Source organism: Puma concolor, chromosome A1 (genome assembly GCF_028749965.1).
Source record: "Puma concolor isolate L17-30 chromosome A1, mPumCon1.1.hap2, whole genome shotgun sequence".
In the NCBI taxonomy this organism is placed as follows: Eukaryota; Metazoa; Chordata; class Mammalia; order Carnivora; family Felidae; genus Puma; species Puma concolor.
This window is the reverse complement of record NC_141667.1, coordinates 193,280,768-193,300,420: the sequence shown is the minus strand read 5'-3', so window position 1 is coordinate 193,300,420 and position 19,653 is coordinate 193,280,768. Positions and strand designations below refer to the sequence as shown.

Below are 19,653 nucleotides of genomic sequence, written 5' to 3'. Positions count from 1 at the left end.
TCCAGTCAACAATATGCTATTAGCAGTTAAGTTTTGGGGGACTCAAAAGTTATATGTGGATTTTCAATTGCACAGGGCATTGCTGCCCCTAAACCTATGTTGTTCAAGGATCAACTGTATATCCCTGATATTAATGCCACTTGGTAATCTGCTTCCTTGAACTGAAAATACTTCACTAACTTGCCCATCAATAAATTCAGTATTTTTTTTTTTTTTTAAGTAAACTCTCCACCCAACCTGGGGCTTGAACTTACAACCCCACGATCAAGAGTCACATGCTTTGCTGACTGAGCCAGCCAGGTACCCCAAGATTTTGTTTTCAACAGCAGACCAGTGTTCCTTCAATGTACCATCAATGTACCATATTTATTTATTGGACATTTTGCTTGCTTCACAATGTTTAATGACAACAATACTCTGTGGACGTAACTGTAGCCAATTCGTTGCACATATTCATAATTACAGTTTTGGAATAAATTCCTAGAAATAGAACTTTTGGTCCAAAGGTTACTCACATTTTAAATGTTTATATATACTTCTACAGGAAAGTAGAAGTTTACAACATGCTTCAAAAGTGCACATACATGCATATTTACCATAGCTTCCCCAACTCTGGAAAGGCCATCTCTTAAATTTACGCATTCGAACAGCAGAAAAAAATGGTTCTAATTTGTACTTCCTGGACTACCAGTAAGATTCAACATCAATTCATTGGTTTACTGGCCATTTGTATGTCTTCTTTTGTGAAATCCCTGTTTAGGTCTTTTCCCATCTTTATACTGGGGCAGCTGCCTTATTCTCGTTAAGAGGTTTCTTCCTTAAAAATATGAAATTTTCAAAGGGGCGCCTGGGTGGCTCAGTCGGTTAAGTGTCTGACTTCGGCTCAGGTCATGATCTCACCACTTGTGAGTTCAAGCCCCGCATCGGGTTCTGTGCTGCCAGCTCAGAGCCTGGAGCCTGCTTCAGATTCTGTGTCTCCTTCTCTCTCAGCCCTTCTCCCACTCATGCACGCGCTCGCTCTCTCTCAAAAATAAACATTAAAAAAGATTTGTCTTTAAAAAAAAATTTTTGAAATTTTCAGGGTACCTGGCTGGCTGAGTCTGTTAAGCGTCCAATTCTTGATCCCAACTCAGGTCATGACGTCACTGTTCCTGAGTTGGAGCCCCATGTCAGGATACACACTGTCAGTGTGGAGACTGCTTGGGATTATCTCTCTCTCTCTCTCTCTCTCTCTCTCTCTCTCTCTCTCTCCCCTGCTCACATGCTTGCACTCTCTCTCTCAAAATAAATAAACTTAAAAAAATAAAAAAAAATTTATATATGCAATTTTCATTGTCACATATATTGCAAAGTGTTTTTTTCCCAGTTTATAGCTTGTCATTTAAATTTACCAAATATTTATTATACAGATGAGCTTAATGTTTTAGTCAAATATATCTATTTCTAATTTACGATTTATGGATTTGGTGTCACTTTTTAGAAATTTCTTCTCCATACAAGATTTATAAAGGTAATCACCTAAATCTTATTTTAGTACCTTTTATATATTACTCTGATTCAGTTTTTATGAGGCAAAGTATTTAGGGAGATGTATTTGAAATCTTAGAGTATTATTTCTGAAAATATCTCAGGTTGGACAAAGCATAATGCTGAGCCAAACCACTGTATTAAGGATGATATAGAAGCGGCTTTATCTAAGCTTCCAGAGGAGAATACTATAAAAAGGCACATCATATACGCTGGCTTCATATTTTTAGCAATTAACTTTTATCCCAGTCCATCTACCTCTGTTCTGCTTTCCAGGCCTATTTATCCCACAGCTTACTTTACATCTGTACTCAAATTACTTCCTCAGGGAAAATGGCCTCACAAGGTGCCTATTATAAAGCGCTCAGAATTTTCCCCTTTATTCTGTAGCAGACCTCAGTTGGAAAAGATACATTTATTTTGTTAATTTGATTCCCTGACCCACAGCAGAGATGACCATTTTTGATCCTCACTGCAGGACACGTGAATAGGTGCTCAAGGGAGGAAGGGGAGTTTGTCTTGTTTGTGTACGTGTGGAAACAAAAATGGAAAGTCAGATTGAAACCAAACAAAGCTGGCATACAGACCTGCTTTGGAAGTAACCACTCTTCCTCACACAGTTTCAGAAAAGCTGAAGAGGCTCATGGTCATTCTAAAAATTCATTCCGGATAGGCTGAAAAGGGAATATATATTTCATCCTAGAATGATCGGAATTGTGTTACCTTTTTTTTTTTTTTTAAATGTTTATTTTTGAGACAGACAGAGACAGAGGGACAGAGTGTAAGCAGGGGAGGGGCAGACAGAGAGGGAGAGTCAGAACCAGAAGCAGGCTCCAGGCTCTGAGCTGCCAGCACAGAGCCTGATGCTGGGCTCGAACTCACGGACTGCGAGATCATGACCTGAGCCGAAGTCAGATGCCCAACCAACTGAGTCACCCAGATGCCCCCTAAATGGTGTTATTTCTGTATCATTTCATGCTCTTAAAAATATGTAAATATCAGCATCCTTTCGGATGCTCTGCAGCTTCAAATTGTATACAAAAGATATAAACATTTGATGTTGAAAACTGGTAATCGAAGAACAGTGACACAAATCTGTACAGGGTTTGCAGTTTTCTGAGCTGTTTTATAAACATTATTACACTGAGTATTCACAAGTTAGTGTAGGACAGAGATTTTCCAGTCAGGGAAGGGACTCAACCTAAACTAACAAATCTACTAAGTGGAAGAACTTGAACCCAGGATATGTGCCACTCATCCAGGCGGGCACATATTAGCTGCCCCAGCACACAGCCCAACCCCACCAACAGCTTCCCTGAGTGCTCCCTTCTTCAATGCCTAGCATGCATCACCTCCTTAGGAACCATCTCGAAATGCACGTTCTCTAAATCTTCACAGATTGCACTCAGACCATATTGCCAATGTATTCTGTCAGTACCTAAATACTCCATGGTCTATTATTTGGCATTATGGGCAAATCTCTTTTTCTCCCACTTGTAGATAAATCCTTTGAAGACACTGTTAGTTCTTCAAAGATAAAAGCTTTTTTAACTTCCCACGGTGCCTAATGTAAGAGTTAAATAAACTGATTTTAGTAAACTGGAACACGAGGTTATGTTCCAAAAAATGAAAACAAGCTATTTTTAAAGGCCGTGCCAGATACTACCCCAGAGCCGGTGCCCCCACACCCACCTGCAGGCTCCCAGATCCGCTCATGGGGCACAAACACAAGAACACGCCCAACAGGAACACAGCGTTCCCAAGGTAGGCTGGAGGTTTTTAAACCTGAGGAGGTGGCAATATTTTTCCTATCCCAAGACCAGAGGAGCGGCGCCTGGAGGCCTTTCTTAACAAAACAGGTTTTTCATGTTAGCTTCTGCCCCAGCAGGAGCTGCAGGGTGGGGCAGGAGAGGCGAGGAAGGAAGAAAAGTGCTAAGTGCAGACAGCTGGGAAAGACCCTTTCCCTCCCAAAGATGAAATCCCCAAAAACTTCCCTTATGGGATCTTCCAGCACAACGAAATGTGAAAGAGTAAGGAGGTAAGGGAAGAGGAGAGACAGTGCCTTCTCTCCCAAGACAAGACAGCTCTCGCGTCGATGAATTTGTAGCCCAGATGTCAATTTTGCCATGGTGTCTATTTTTATCTTTGTGACGTGAGAGTAAAAGATGTTCATTTTCAAAACCCCAAACTACTTCCTAAAAGAAAAACTTCCACAAGCATCTGTTTTTCTTCTTCTGTATCAAAAGTGTCCTTATACTTACATAAACATGTGTGGTTATATCTGCGACCCAACCTGCTAATTCACCTGAAGGAATGGATTTCCTCTCAACACATAAGGTCCCATTCAGAAACCCTAGGCCAAGTGCATGCATTCATCCTCAGAGCCTCAGTTACGCACAAGACATCCAGTCACCACAACCAAAACCCACGGGACACACCAATTCATTGCACATGAGAATGCATCAACTTCTGCTCTTAAAATCATTTCCTAAGACGCACTTGCCAATATTTAACTCATTAACACTGCAGACCCCCATTTTTAGCATTCTATTTACATTTTGCAACCTCATGCATTTTCTGGGTAATGAATAGATCCTGTGGTCTCTAGGTCCCAACTAAGGAGAACAACATTATGATAATGTTGACAGTTCACAATTATGGAGAAGCCAACTTTAAGGTAATGTTTCTTTAAAACAGAAAATGTGTAAACTAGTCATGGGTGAGGAATGACCCAGGGACTGGGGAATAGTCACGAATGCTATCCCTGTTGTTCTCTTTTCCCGAACGGAAACACAATTCTCTTATAGGCCATAGTTAAGGCATAAGCAAATGTAAGGCACAAAGTCAGCACTATTAAAAACCTGTTGGGGGCAGGGGTAGCCAATAAGGGTAGCACAAGCAAGCTTGACAGAGACGGAACCATTCTGTACCTTGACTGTGGTGATGGTTACGTGAATACCTGTGACAAAACTGCACGAACTATACACATACGCACACATAAATAAGTGCATGTAAAACTGCCAGAGTCTAATAAGCTCTGCAGGTTGTACCAATATCTTGGCTCGGATACCACAATACAGTCCCACAAGATGCAACCAACCAGTGGGGGAAACCGGATGAAAAGATCTGAGATCACCCTGTATTTAGGGGTGGATTGGGGAAGAATTCCTGTGAACTTATAATTACTTAAAAATAAAATTTTTTGTGGGGCGCCTGGGTGGCGCAGTCGGTTAAGCGTCTGACTTCAGCCAGGTCACGATCTCGCGGTCCGTGAGTTCGAGCCCCGCGTCAGGCTCTGGGCTGATGGCTCGGAGCCTGGAGCCTGTTTCCGATGCTGTGTCTCCCTCTCTCTCTGCCCCTCCCCCGTTCATGCTCTGTCTCTCTCTGTCCCAAAAATAAATAAACGTTGAAAAAAAAAATTTTTTTTTAAAAATAAAATAAAATTTTTTGAGAAGAAAGCCTGTCAGTTGCAAACACTGTTTGCTATACATACATACATACATTTAGTCAGGCATGTATTCATTCAACCAACATTTATTAAGCATATACTACTGCTTGGCACTGCTCTACATTCTGGAGCTACAAACACTAAAATGATTATATTCCTTGATCCCTAGGAATTCACAGCCCAGATATCCACTAAGAAAGTTGTGTACAAAGGAAAGCGAAGGTTACAATGGTGCTCCATACAAAGAAGACACATAACAGTCTGTAATTGGTCCAGATCATAGTCAAGCTTGACATGAAAGCAAATGTATTTGCCAATCACAGTTCCCTTCATGAAATAAATGATTATGTATGGTCAGTATAAAATGGTCATATTAATTAAGGTTGACATCATTAAAAATCTCAACCCTTAAGAGAAGTTTTTCCTGAAGGTATTTCTATCTTAAGAGCAAAGAACGTTCAGTTACAATAAGGTAAATACTTTCATAAGAAGGGGAGTGGTGTTTGACTTCAAAACCTCAATGTTTCTTTTCAATTCCTTTTTGAGATACATCTTTGAGATGTTATTAAAATTGTTCAAGGAAAATTTACAGCTTAGTTTAAAGCATGTGGAACTGAGGGAGGGTAGCCTCCCAGGAGAAGAAAGAATGCTTGATATTTTTTATTTTTATTTTTTTGAGAGAAAGAGAGAGAACAAGCAGGGGAGGGGCGGAGGGAAAAGGAGAGAATCTCAAGCAGGCTCCACACCCAGTGCAGAGCCTGACTTGGGGCCAGAACCGTGAGCTCGTGACCTAAGCTGAAATCAAGAGTTGGACGCTTAACCAACTGAGCCACCCAGGTGCCCCTTGATACTCAAATTTAAACATCTGTAACTAATGAAAGAACATTCACCTGGAATAGAGGTCACTATTTTTCAAACTACAGCCATGGATTCACTTTCTATGTTGTGTGTGTCCCTGGACAAGTTTTGTAAAAGCAGACAACTCCATTTTAAATTAATATGATCTTTTATTTAAGAGATACTTTCTCTCTGATTCTGATTAATTCTGAATTAACGGTATTTCAATACTTTACTTTAAATGTGTCAATCTTTCTGCCAAGTTGGTGTAATCAGATCCTGAGGTTCCCCCACACTTCTAATGTTGTATCTGAAAAATGTGACATAGGAAAACATAATTCTGTAAAAAATTTAAAAATAAGAAAATAATGCTATTATTAGGCTTTAGCTTTACTGAAGATTTATTACAAAAATATTACTTTTGGAAATAGGCAAAAATGAAAAAAATAAAGGACCAATGTTAGGTTTCAAGAACGTAATACCATTAAGATAAAGATGAAAATTCTACATATATCTTTGGACTTAGCTTGGATGATCACTGGACTTAAGGAAGGAGGCAAAGATGGAAATACTACACGTGAAACTGTCAGTTTACACAGAGTACCACCCTGTAATTCCCCAAAACGTTCACAGAGAACCTACCGTCCAGAAATTCAATATAAAACTGTGCCTTACCACTATTGATATATAAGGAATGTAGTATATGGCTTGTTCAAAACCCAAACTCAATAATGTCAAAACCTGAGTGTGGTGCTAAACAGACACTGTGGTTGAAAGAATTCATATATTAAAATAAATAAATGGTAAACCAGACATATAGGTACCTTCATATAAACTTTGCCTTAAAAAAAAGGCCATTAGAATATCACGTCTGTGAAAACTTAATCTGTCGCAGACTATGGGAACAACTTATCATCACTTCACTTATTATTATTATTATTATTTTTTGAGTCTACCATGTACCAGGCATAGTGCCAAATGCTAAAAATTCAAAGGTCATCCAGAGTCGACAGGCTTCCTGCCATCATGGAGAACACCTACAAGGAAAAGGGAAAGGTAGGCCCCATGCTCTGTACCACCCACCACTCCTGGAAACAACTGATGCCTGAGTAGATACACTGGACGCCTACAATCCTGGATCAGGTCAGATTCCAGAACCTCAGGAGCCTACCAAGCAAGAACAGTTTCGGGAATAAAATCAATTTCCAGTACTATGAACTCAGTGCTAATATCAGTATGCCTACAACTTCTCTCCCTTGTTTTCAAACCACTTACGATGAATAAGAGACACTCTGAGTACCTCATTTAGATACACTGACTGCACTACATAACAAAGCTATGGTTATTAATAAGCGTTTTCTCCACAATTTCTTTGAGAGCTGCCCTCTCTGCCTAAACACACACTACGTACAATATTAAGTCATACAACCCAGGTTTCTAACAGATGACTGAGATAGTCAAAAACGGTTCATGCCGAGTATCTAACAATCCTTGCCTCAGCAAAGCAGACCAGAACAAAAACCTGCTCTTTTGATTTCCCTTCACCCTCCCCGACATTTTTTTGAAAGCTTGACATCATCCTTGACCCCTCCTCTTCCACCCAGATCTTTCCCATTTGCGAGTTGCCAAGTTCTGTAGGTTTTGAAAATGACTCTCAAATTGAGCCTTTCTTTTCTATTTGCACTGCCACCACGTCCAGAATGGCATTAAATAAAATCCGCAATACAACACAAACTGCATCTTGGGGTGCTTGGGTGGCTTGGCCGCTTAAACATCCGACTTCTGCTTGGGTCATGATCTCATGGTTCGTGGGTTCAAGCCCCGCATCGGGCTCTGTGCTGACAGCTTGGAGCCTGGAACCTGCTTCTAGTTGTGTGTCTCCCTCTCTCTGCCCCTCCCCAGCTTGCTTGCTCAATATCTCTCTCTCTCTCTCTCCCAAAAATAAACACTAAAAAAAAATTAAAACAACGCAAACCGCATCTCGAATGTTATCCCCTGCCACATACACATCTTACCCAACAAACATACTCATACTACTTTGGCACACCTTTCCTTCTTATAGCACCTTTGCTCACACTGTTCCTCCCACCTGATATCTAAAAGAAATCTCATCTTTACAAATGAGCTCTAAAGCAACCTCCTCAAAGAAACCTAACTCTACCTAATCTATGAACCCCCACAGTATGCTTCGTATGATTCATAAGCCTTGCAGTGTTGTTCCTTCGCCTAACTATTTATTATGGAAGTATTTATGTAAGGGTAAGATTGCCCTTGTCACACCCAGGTCAAGGATGTATCTTAATTGCTCTTTTGTGAGTACTGTGCCTCAGCTGGGGCACTGTACACAGAGGAATAAATAAACATGTATCAAATGGAACTGACCTTGAATATTCATGTTAAAATACCGACTTATTCTCAAATGCAAGCACTATATAAACGGGGCTAATGTTTTGATAAGTAGGAGGACAGGGACTTCAGTAGTTCAGCTGATTACGGCAACTGTGATTTCCTAACCTTCATTATCAAAATCACCAGTATCCAGAGCTCAACCTCGTGAAAAAGGATCCAAATTCAAAGATACAGTAACAGAATTCCCCAGATCGCTCAGTGACACACGTATATACATATCCCAAAAGTGAGGTAGGAAGTCCACAGGGCAAAACAGTAGTTTTTCAGCCTTGAGTCAGAATGCCCTGGTCCAATCATGCCTCCACACATGTTATTGTGTGAATATATGCAAGGTATATAAATTTCCTGCACTGTAATTTCATCATATGCAAAATAAAGATTGTAACATTGTATCTTCCTCATATAAAACATGTATGTGCTAAGTTAGTGCCATGTAAGTGTTTGCTATTATTATTTTCTGTAACGTAATGGTTTATTCATAACTTACTTAAATATTTAGAATGAGATTATCTACTGGTTAATTCTTAATAGATAAGCTGTCACGTGCAATTAGCAGCATAAGGACCCAATTCTGAAAATGGATCTGACCTGGTAGCATCTCTCCCTGCCAGGCAATAATCCATGTTTTTACTGTAACAATGATACCAAAAGGTCAGGAAGTCTCAAAGATTGCTCAAAAGAAGCAAACCCAGCACAGGATCTCTGTTTTAATTCAGCTATGTTGAACAATGTTGGAGGTAGGTTTCTATGAATCCTAGTTACCAGCCAGAGCTTGAATTGACTGAAAGACTTAATGGATTGCTGAGTCTTAACATCAATTAAATAAGACCTGATAAGTATGTCCAAAAGAGTAATAAAATAATTCAGAAGGACCTCATAAATATGTAACATTAAATATTTGCGATGTGTCATTCAATCAAACAGATAAGATCTGTGCTTCACAGAACAGGAACTCATAAAGCATTTAAATGAATATGAGCAAAGCATTAACTGAGGCACAAATTAAACCTGAGACAGCACAATGATCTCCACTGGCAGGAAGACTTTCTAGTACATGGGTATGTCAGGAGACACGGCAAAGTAAGAAGAAAAAGAGTAAAATACGAATCAGAGATTGAAGAAAGCAGCAAAGATTGGTCAAGATCTTTCTCAAGATTATCCAAATTAAAAAAACAAGAAAAGAAGGAAGAAAGGTAAATAAGATTCCATGCATGATAAGTAATGTCTGACTAATTGAATGAAAAACCTCTCCGCAAGGTTAAACTGAGATTTCCTTCATGAAATATTATTTTTTCATTAAGTCTATAAACTTGAAAGATTGGATGAAATAAGGGTCTAGTGCTGCTCAAGCTTTTCTAATTATCCCACTAATGGCCAGAAGGAAAATAAAATTAAGACCCTCATTTTTTGACAGATTAAACCATTTCAAACATCAAAAATTAATGCACCCAAATGCTTCAAAAGAATAGAATATGTTTAGCGATGGCTAAATACGGGTGTGGGGAAGGAGGACAAGGAAATGATAATTTACAGTAGCTTGATCGAGGGCCATTCTGCGATGACACAGGAGCAATGAAACAGAGACAACTACAAAAATCCTTCCAACTTCCCGATAAACACAGAGCAGTTACCGCTGGGAAAATGTAAATTTACTTGTGTGTGTGTGTGTGTGGGTGTGTGGGTGTGTGGGTGTGTGGGTGTGGGTGTGTGGGTGTGTGGGTGTGTGTGTACATACGTACACTCTTGGTTTTTGTGATGGTTTCAGTGATTCTTGATACTTTACTAAAATATAGTAAATTCTAATTATATGAGTGTCTTGGTCCTCAACCATGACAACTAGCAAAAGCTACCCAGCTCCCTTATCTAAAGAGCACTGAGTAATTAATTAATGCAAAGAAACACAAGCACTAGATACTGTACAAAGACACTGTGGGTTTAGATTTTCTCTTAGGAAGAGTTCCTTGAGGAAGGTTTGTATTTCTCTACTCAAGGCAATATTTATGTCTTCAATAAAGACTAAAATTGTAAAAACTGGGCAATGGATCTAGTCATAATAAATTTGGCAAGTCCTCACAGCTGTTCAGGCTGAAAGAAGGGAGTGGGAGAACATTATATCCATTAAACACTCCTTAAGTGTTCCATGTTTATAGACAATCTTATAAGGAATTCTGCATCCATTCTTATTCAATACACAATGCTTTTCAGCAGATCATATTTCATTTCTATGCCTTTTTGGCAAAATGAAAAAAAAAAAGATGTGGTCAATAAATGAATAACTTCTCCAGTCAAAACATTAATAAAAAACCTTCTTATACTTTGCCCTCAGATAAATGACTCATCAGAGTGCCCGGGGAAAATAAACTACCTCACAAAAAGATCAGTGAAAGAGAAAAACCTATCGGTCCACAAACTGCAAAGGAATGAAAGGAAAACCACCCAGGAATAAGGCCTCTTATTCTACAGTCCGACTACACATGCTTTTACCCTCTGCCTCTACCAAGCAGTACTATTTGGGATCTCTAATTCTGTATCCACAAAATGAATAACTAAATGCCTGCTTTACAATATCCCATCAACTACAAGCACACCTAACAGCCAGATCTTCATTTTTAAAACCATTCTCCAATGACAGGAACCAGGGCTCCTTGAAGAAATGGCTGATTCTAGGACTGAGACAGGAGATATACAAGATGACTATGCAGCATCTTGTAGTGCTAGAGTGTAGAGAAGTAGGAAAAGAAAGAAAAGGAAGGACTGAAGGGATGAGGGGAGGGAGGGAGGGAGGGAGGAAGGAGGGTTTGTCAAAGAGATACAAACGCCAACTAAGAGTTACCAATGACCAAACCTAGAACAATTTAAACAACAAAATAAAGTAGTATTAGATTATAACCTAAAGTATAAAATAAATATACACAAGTCCATATTTACATAAATGTGTAGACAGATAGACAGATAAATAAGAAGAAAATTTCATGAGCTATAAAGAATTCCAACTAATTTTTGTATATACTTCATCCTCAAGAAAGTAGAGCAGAATTCCCCACTCCTTAAGTGTCAGGAACGCATAGGGGCTCCTTAAGCTCAAGGAACAGTAAGGAAAGAAGGAAAGGGAATAACTTAACAGTGGAAAAACCTGACAGACTCTATCTCAGGCAGGTAATCAAGGTCATTGACAGTGATGCCATTTTGACAGTCAGTACTACTGATTTGATGTAATGACAGTGGCACTTTATCTCTGTGGTCCTCCTCTCGAAACCTGTAACCCCAGACTAATCATGAGAAGGGCATCAAAGACCACTTGGAGACATTCTACAAAATATGTGGCCTGTACTTCTCAAACTATCAAGGTCATCAAACACACAGAGAGTCGGACAAACTGTCACAGCCAAAAGAAGCCAAAGAGACATGACCACGATATGTAGCATGGGATGCTGGATGGAATCCTGGGATAGAAAAGGGACAAAGGATAAAAACTGAAGAGATATGAATCAAGTATAGACTTCAGATTAATAAAAACGTATCACTGTTGGTTCACTAACTGTAATAAATATACCATACTAATGTAAAATACTAGTAATAGCAAGAACTGGGTATGGGGAAAGTGAAAATTCTTTCTTCACAATTTTCTGTAAATCTAAACCTTAAAAAAAGTAAAGTTTATTTTTTAAAACGCCTGCCCCACCTTCTAAACAAGGCTAAATTTTTAAATAAGTTATGGAAGGGGAGCTGTTGTTCAATGGATATAAAGTTACAGATACACAAGGTTATTAGTAAGTTCTAGAGATCTGCTGCACAACATAGTGCATATAAGTAACAATATGGTGTGGTACAATATGGTATGCTGCACAACATTACAGTACAGTCAGCAATACAATTAAAAATGTGTTGAAACGGTAGATTTCATTTTAAGTGTTCTTACAAAAAAGGGGGTAAAAAAGCAGAGGGACACAAACTCACGGAGGTGATGAATATGTTTATTACAATGATTAAGGTGATGGTATCATGGGCGGATGCATATATTCAAAGTCATCCAATTAGTATATACACTTTTTTATACCTTATCTCAAAAAAGGCATAAAAGAAGTTTATGGAAGTACTTTGTTCACAGGCTACAAAAAGAAACAACCTATCGCATTTTATTTTGAAAGGCTACTAGAGATTTGTTTCCCACCTGAAAAAAGAAACTAGGGTCGGGTAAGATACTGGGCGGGTCCTTCAAAGCGGATCACAGGAGAAAAAGAAGTTACCCAAAAGAAATTACGAATTGGAAATAATCACGTCAGGATGTTCACTTCTTGACTAGAGTTGAGACCATGTGCAGAGATACACTGTAACCACTCTACCAAGGAATGTTTAGTTAGCACTAACAGAAATCATCTCTGTGTAGAAAACATGATGATGATTGTTGTACCACAGCTACTTTCATCTCCTCGCCTTACTACTGTGTTTCTATACAGGCAGAGAATACTTCTACTTCCTTGCTATGCCACTATAGCTATTAATTTCATTTTTTATCTCTTTACTGTCATTGATTCCCCTGTAAGTTATTTTAACATTCTTTGCTTTCTTTGGAAAGAACTACTAAAAAACGGGGGGGGGGGGGGGGGGGGGACCAGAAATTAACATACATATTGGTTTTGAAAATCATAGGGGCGCCTGGGTGGCGCAGTCGGTTAAGCGTCCGACTTCAGCCAGGTCACGATCTCGCGGTCCGTGAGTTCGAGCCCCGCGTCGGGCTCTGGGCTGATGGCTCAGAGCCTGGAGCCTGTTTCCGATTCTGTGTCTCCCTCTCTCTCTACCCCTCCCCCGTTCATGCTCTGTCTCTCTCTGTCCCAAAAATAAATAAACGTTGAAAAAAAAAATTAAAAAAAAAAAAAAAAAGAAAATCATAGTTATAGGAAGTTTACTTGGATCTCACGCAACCAGACATATATGTCTCTTCCCAGCATCTTTTCAGGATCAGCTCTCCTTAATCCCAGAGAAATTCCGCTGAGTCCACGTGTTTGGGTAAGGATGTCTCCTCCCCTCCAAGCCAGGAGTGGGCATATGACCCTGGTCTAACCCAACCGAGTATTCTCCCCCTGGTCACCTTGGTTGATTTAGGGAATGGGTGACCAAGCCAAATGTTGTCATCAAAAAACTGCTTGCTCTTTTTCTAAGAATATAAAAGGCCTATAGTGGACTCGATCAGCAGCCACACTGTTGTCACATTTTAATAATCCGAGAATAAAGCAAGCAGAAGCAACAAACCTGAAAAATAAATACAGAAACAGAGTACCAGTGACATCATTTCAATTGCTCCCTAATGCAGTACTTAAAAACACCTTCACCTCTTGGATGAACCCATTCCGTGAGCCAACAAACAATAAACTGGCTTTGAATTAAGCGAGCTTGAGTTGGGGTATCAGCTGAGGTTGGATACAGATGCGAGTGTCAGCATACTTAAAAGGACGGTGGCTTGGGCATGACTGGAGTAGTTCTGTCTCTAGCGTTCGGAATGCAAAGTCAGGCAGTCAACAGCTGGAACACAATACTGCTCCCCTAAGTCCTATAGAAACCACCACCATTCCCAGAGTCTGACCTCACCCAGTGGTGGTTTATGACAGCTAGACCTCCAGCCATTGTATCTACATTCCACACAACAGAAATAAAGAAAGGATGAAGAGGTGAAGCAAAGGGAGTGCACTGGGTGACTTGAGAGGGAGGCTTACAGAATGCTTACTTACATCCACTTACATCTCACTGGCTGGGACTCACCTGGCCACATACAAAGGCTTTACTTTGGACAGCCAGGCACACAAGTAAAAAAACTCTTATCATAGAAGGAGGAAAGAATAGATACTGTGTGGACAATCAGTCTATGCCACAGCTGGGGTCCTATAATTTCCAACCAAGACAATTCACATAAATCCTATGGCTACATAGTAGGTATTCTTTCAGTGACTGTATTTTTTAAAAATGGAGCAAGAGGGGTGCCTGGGTGGCGCAGTCGGTTAAGCGTCCGACTTCAGCCAGGTCACGATCTCGCGGTCCGTGAGTTCGAGCCCCACGTCAGGCTCTGGGCTGATGGCTCGGAGCCTGGAGCCTGTTTCCGATTCTGTGTCTCCCTCTCTCTCTGCCCCTGCCCCGTTCATGCTCTGTCTCTCTCTGTCCCAAAAATAAATAAACGTTGGAAAAAAAAAAAAAAAAAAAAAGGGAGCAAGAGAAACATTAAGGCATCAAATCATTGTAGTATTTATGTTCTGGAAATCCCACACGACAATGACACACATTTAGAGTTCAGCAATATTAATATCTGATTTCATAGGTGAGAAAATTAACATTGTGGGAGTAGAGCTTTATCATGTGGCCCAAAGTTGTTACAAATTCAGTAAGGATTAAAATCTAGACTATATAGAGAAATTCTCCAAAGAAAAAGACAAGAAACTCAATAGAAAAAAGTGGTAAAACATATGGATAAATGATTGACAGAAAGGGAAATTCAAATGGCCAACAAGAATATGACTTTTGGGTAAAGAAAAAGCAGACTGATTATACACATTGACTTTCGCTCTCTTCCCAATTCAAATAAAATGAGAAGTAATAGATTTTTCTTTAGGCATAGAATGTGAGATGAGTCAATAACAGGAAAAAAGAATTGGAAAGGCAAAAAAAACAGATGGAAGAAAGGTAAATGATTTAACAGACCCTAGAAAGCTGAATACAGTTAGGCCAATTGTGAGGAAAACCGAGAAGCAATATGACTTACCCAAAAAAACCTTCCAAAATCTGGGAAGCTGTCAGCTCCATAAGACTCTAAAAATGGCGGTAAAATTTAGCTAAAACAAGGGAGAATGGTTGGCAATCCCTCTAAAAATTAGTTAATCTCCAGATATACTACCTTGGTGAACACAGTTAGATGTCTACCTTTCCTAATCCTAGAAGACCAGCAGTTTATTCTCTGTATAGAGTAAAACCTGGGGCCTCTACTGAGATATGAGGGACACCATGTGGATGAAGGAATCATGTAGAGAACACAGTGAAAGAGGGAACAGTGTGTTGACATGTCCAGTTTTCTTCTTGTTCAGGTTGCAAACCTCATGCCTGGCCTATTCCTGTTGGCAGGAGTCTGGAAGGTCTTTCTGTAGAGAACTAATTAGCCCTAGAATCAAGCCTACAGATATTTCCTGCCACAGGGGCTCAAAAATCGGGAGCACAGCCGGTGACTCTGCTGAGAGTGTCCACGAATCTGCCGAGTGCTCCAACCAGAGATGACAGCAATTATCAATGCATTCAGAAACCAAGAAGAGGATGTCATTTTGAAAAGATTACTCTAAGAATCAAAACAACAAAAAAATGTTTTAGAAATTAAAAATGATAGTAAAAGAAGGGAGATAATAAATAAAAGGATGGGAAGACTATGAAGACACCACCTATCACAAAGTAGAATAAAAGAAAATAGGAATGAAATAATAAAAACATTGGAATATCATTCCATAATATCCAACATCTGAATATGGGAGTTAAAAAGAAAATTGAAAATGGAGATGAGGACGGCATCAGCCAGAGACCCCCTTGCTCCCCATTTTCCTTCTCTTACTTCAAGAACTGAATAGGTGATGAAAATAAATTTTGAGATGGAACTCTTTGGAGGAAACAGTACCCTGGGTCCTCTGACATGTCCCAATGCAGATGCTTGTTTATCTGAACTCAGTAAATGAGTGAATTTGGGTAAAAAGAGATTTCTGTATTTGGGGGAAAAATCTGTAAAACAAGGATTTATGTTTTATCATTTACAAAATGATAGGACCAGCTGAGTACCCTGCAAAACTTGAAGAAAAGAGACTACACAGAAGCACATCACTGAGAAATTCAGAACATTTAGAACAAGAACACTTGTTCTTGTTCTACAAGTTTTCAGAGACAGAAAACTCAAGAGTCAGAGGAGAAAAGGCCATTAACAAAGGTACTAGGGGTCATAATGGCATCCAAACAGAAGGCAGAATAATGGAATACCCTCAGAACCCCAAAGGAAAATTATTTTCAATCCTGAATCCCAGATCTGACAACACTATCAATTAAGTACAAAGGTAAAGATATTCTTAACATGCTAGATGTCAAAAATGTATCTCTCCTACAATCTTGCTCCTCAGGAGGATAGGCATAGCAAAGAAAGGAGCAAACAAAGGAGGAACCATAAGATAGGAGACAGAGGGCACAAAAAAAAGGAAAGGATGGTCGTGGGACCCCAGGCCAAGAGCTGTGCACAAGGCAGAGTAGGGCTGAACGCCCCAAGGATCTGACACAACTTTCTGTGACTCTGAATGCACAGAGAAAAGTATCAGACAACTGGGGGATTAAGCAGGGATGAGAATGCTCAAAATTCAGCAACCATGGAGCACCTGGGTGGCTCAGTGGATTAAGCGTCTGACGTCTTGTTCAGGTCTGTGGGTTGGAGTCCCATGTCGGGCTCCACGTTGGAAGCATAGAAACTGCTAGGGATTCTCGCTCTTTGCTCTCTCTCTGATCTTCCCCCACTTGCACCTTCCCTATCAAAACAAATAAATGAACTTGAAAGAAAAAAAAAGAAAGAAAAGAAAACTCAGCAAACAAAATCAGAGGATAAAATCTATAGGAAAGGAAAGGTAATCATCATAGCACAAGTGTGAGAAGCACCTCTAGAGGTATACTTAGGTAAACATTTAACACTGATTTCATCAAGGCTGAGTCAACTACGTTGGAGAGACAAGAAAGCTGTGTGCTTAGTGGGGGAATGGAGATGAAAAGGGCTAAATCCACATGTTACACACTGGGAGGTCCACAGATAAGGCTAACATTAAAGGAAATAAAAGAAAAAAAAGCAATATAAACAAGTTATTTAGAGATACAATGCTTAAAAATCAAAAGAACCTGTACAAGTTGAGAAAATTTCCTTAGAGGATGGAAAAACAGTGTGGCGGGGGGGGGGGGGGGCAGCAAAGAATTGCTGCTTTGTCTTCACAATCTCTGTTGGTCAATTTTGACTTTGTAAACTATGTGCAAACAAAATCTTGATGAACATCAAAACTAAAAGATAAAATGAAGAAGATTTCTGAAAGAAGCAGGAGGGTATTCCACGTGGAGTAATGAACAGTGAGGAGACCTAATACGTATCAGGGGTCACAGGGAGCCACGGGGGTCAAGACCGAGAACACACTGAGTCCAACCACATGGTGTGGTGGGGCGTGCAATTTACACAAGAAGAGTTGACACCAAAAAGGATGTGAACCCATTAGAGATTCTGAGCAGAGGACCCATGTGACAAGTTTAAGAGGATGAATCTTAGCAAGCAGGGAAGTTGGCAAGTGAGAGGCAGAGACTCCAGTCAGAATGGCATTTCAACCATTCAAGTAAGAATTAATAAGGGTCTGAATTTCAATAAAGGCAAGATATATTCTAATGAGGGAGACAGTCTAAGGGAGAAGTGAAAACTCACTAGAAGTAAATACACATCAAAATACCACACATTACTTTATGCTGATCAGAATGAAGACAATTAAAAAAGAGAATAATAACAAGTTTGGGCAGTCGTTTGGGGAAAGGGAAAACTTTACAGACAGCTGGTAGATATTTAAACTAGTACAGCAATTGTGGAAAAAATAAAAATATGGCAGTAATTAATGAAATGAAGTGTGCTTATGCCCTCTATGATCAGGTAACGTCACTCTTCCTAAGGACACATTCTGGGAAATGTTTCAGGCAAGACTATAGTACTGGGACTTAAAGGCATTCAAGATTTCCACTAGGGAATGGAAAAATAAATTATGGTAGGTGGATGTTACAGAATACTACCCAGAAGTGAGAACTAATAGCAACATAAACGGAACTTACAGAATTGGGTGAACTGTAAGAAAAGGAAATGAGTTTTATAGCATGAAACCACTTGTAGAAAGTAAACACACACACTTACAAACACCACAGATAACTCCGCAAGGTCTCCTCCATATCAAGGGACATATTTCAGGGACCTGGGAGTGTGTGCTTGGCTGCTGGTGAGGACCAGGGAAGAAAAGAGAGGAACAGAGGGAGGGATGGAAGAAAAAGAAAGTGAAACAGCAAAACAGGGGAAGAGCCTTAGGGTACCAGGAAGGGAGGTGGAGCATGGTCTGGGAGTGGGATGGAGTCCACTATCATCAGAGGATCAAAAGCACCATCACCACTCACACCAAACGGACCCCTAAAGAGAGAAAGAAAGAGAAAGACAGAATTGGGATCAAGTAGAAAGAAGTAGAAGTGAGGTCAAATAAAAAGAAGAGACAAGTAGAATAAGAAGATAAGAATTCCATGTCTGGCTCTCAAACCTTCTAAGTGTGTGGCCCAAAACGAATTATTTTACCTTTCAATGCCTCGGTTTCCTTATGTATTTAAAAAAAAAAAAAAAAAAAAAAGGAAGATACAGTAACTTCTCAGAGTAATTTTGAGGATTAAATGATATCAGAAACATGATACATACTGTGTAAGTTTTTCTAGGAAATAGTGCCGCAGATACGCATTTTTATGGTTTGCTCACCTGCTTCCCATCAGGTAATTCTGAAAATTTACATTTTTTAATCAATTATTCTAAGTTGTTTTTTTTTTAAGCTTTTCTACTGGCCCCACTCATGAGAAGACTAGTACTGAAAATAAGTTTTTTGATACATGGAAAGGAAATAACAACGGGTCCATCCATCAAAGCTGAGGATCAAGTTAACTTCCAAAGAAGCAGACTATCTACACTGCCCAACACCACACTCCACCATCTTGGCCAGATCACATCACACACGATTCAAAGCAAGAATTCTTCCCCTGAAGCAAGTTCTTATTCCAGTTTCCAAAGTGTTAAAGTGAATGCTATTTGAACATCACAGCCATGAGAAATAAATTAAACAGAATCAAATGTACCCCCTCTAATAAGGTCAGCCCTCCTGGTACCTGTCCGTTTCTCCCACTACTATGGCTCATATGAAAAGTTGGAAGGCAACTAGCTTTCTCTCCTTTGCATGTACTCTGCTCACTTCTGCCTCATAAACTACCCAATATACTCTACTCCCTGGCTCTAGGCCTTTCTCATCACCTCTTCCAACCCACAGTCTTGCTTTCCCTCTAAAACCTCCAGAGTCTTCCCTGGCTGCCTTATACTCTACATCTACCATCACCGTACCAGCAATCAGTAAGAAAACTCATGTATATTAACTTACACCTAAACAGGAGAAAGCCCTTGCATCAATCAGGAAACTCTATTATCTAGACTTTTTTTGGTTTTTTTGGCCATATGTTCATAATGAGCATGTTCAGATACCTGCTAAAATAAACCGCAACACCTAAATTAAGGCATCAAAGTACACTTTCGATTAAGTATCAAAGTACACTTACTATCTTATATAAGCTATTAAATAAAATATTTATAGCAAAAAAAATTTCATTGGCCATTTGTG

At 39.6% G+C, this 19,653-nt stretch overlaps 1 protein-coding gene across 29 annotated transcripts in view; it reads right to left on the bottom strand.

The window, feature by feature from the left end:
- KLF12 (KLF transcription factor 12) overlaps positions 1-19,653 on the bottom strand; it is a 453,354-nt gene that overhangs the window by 355,265 nt on the left and 78,436 nt on the right. The window contains exon 1 of one of the 29 annotated variants that reach the window (XM_086710566.1): positions 2,115-4,709. The exons of the other annotated variants lie outside the window; for them this stretch is intronic. The gene's annotated coding sequence lies outside the window, so the exon portion shown is untranslated. Of the gene's footprint in view, positions 1-2,114; positions 4,710-19,653 lie in introns of those variants that run through there. 29 annotated transcript variants of the gene reach the window in all.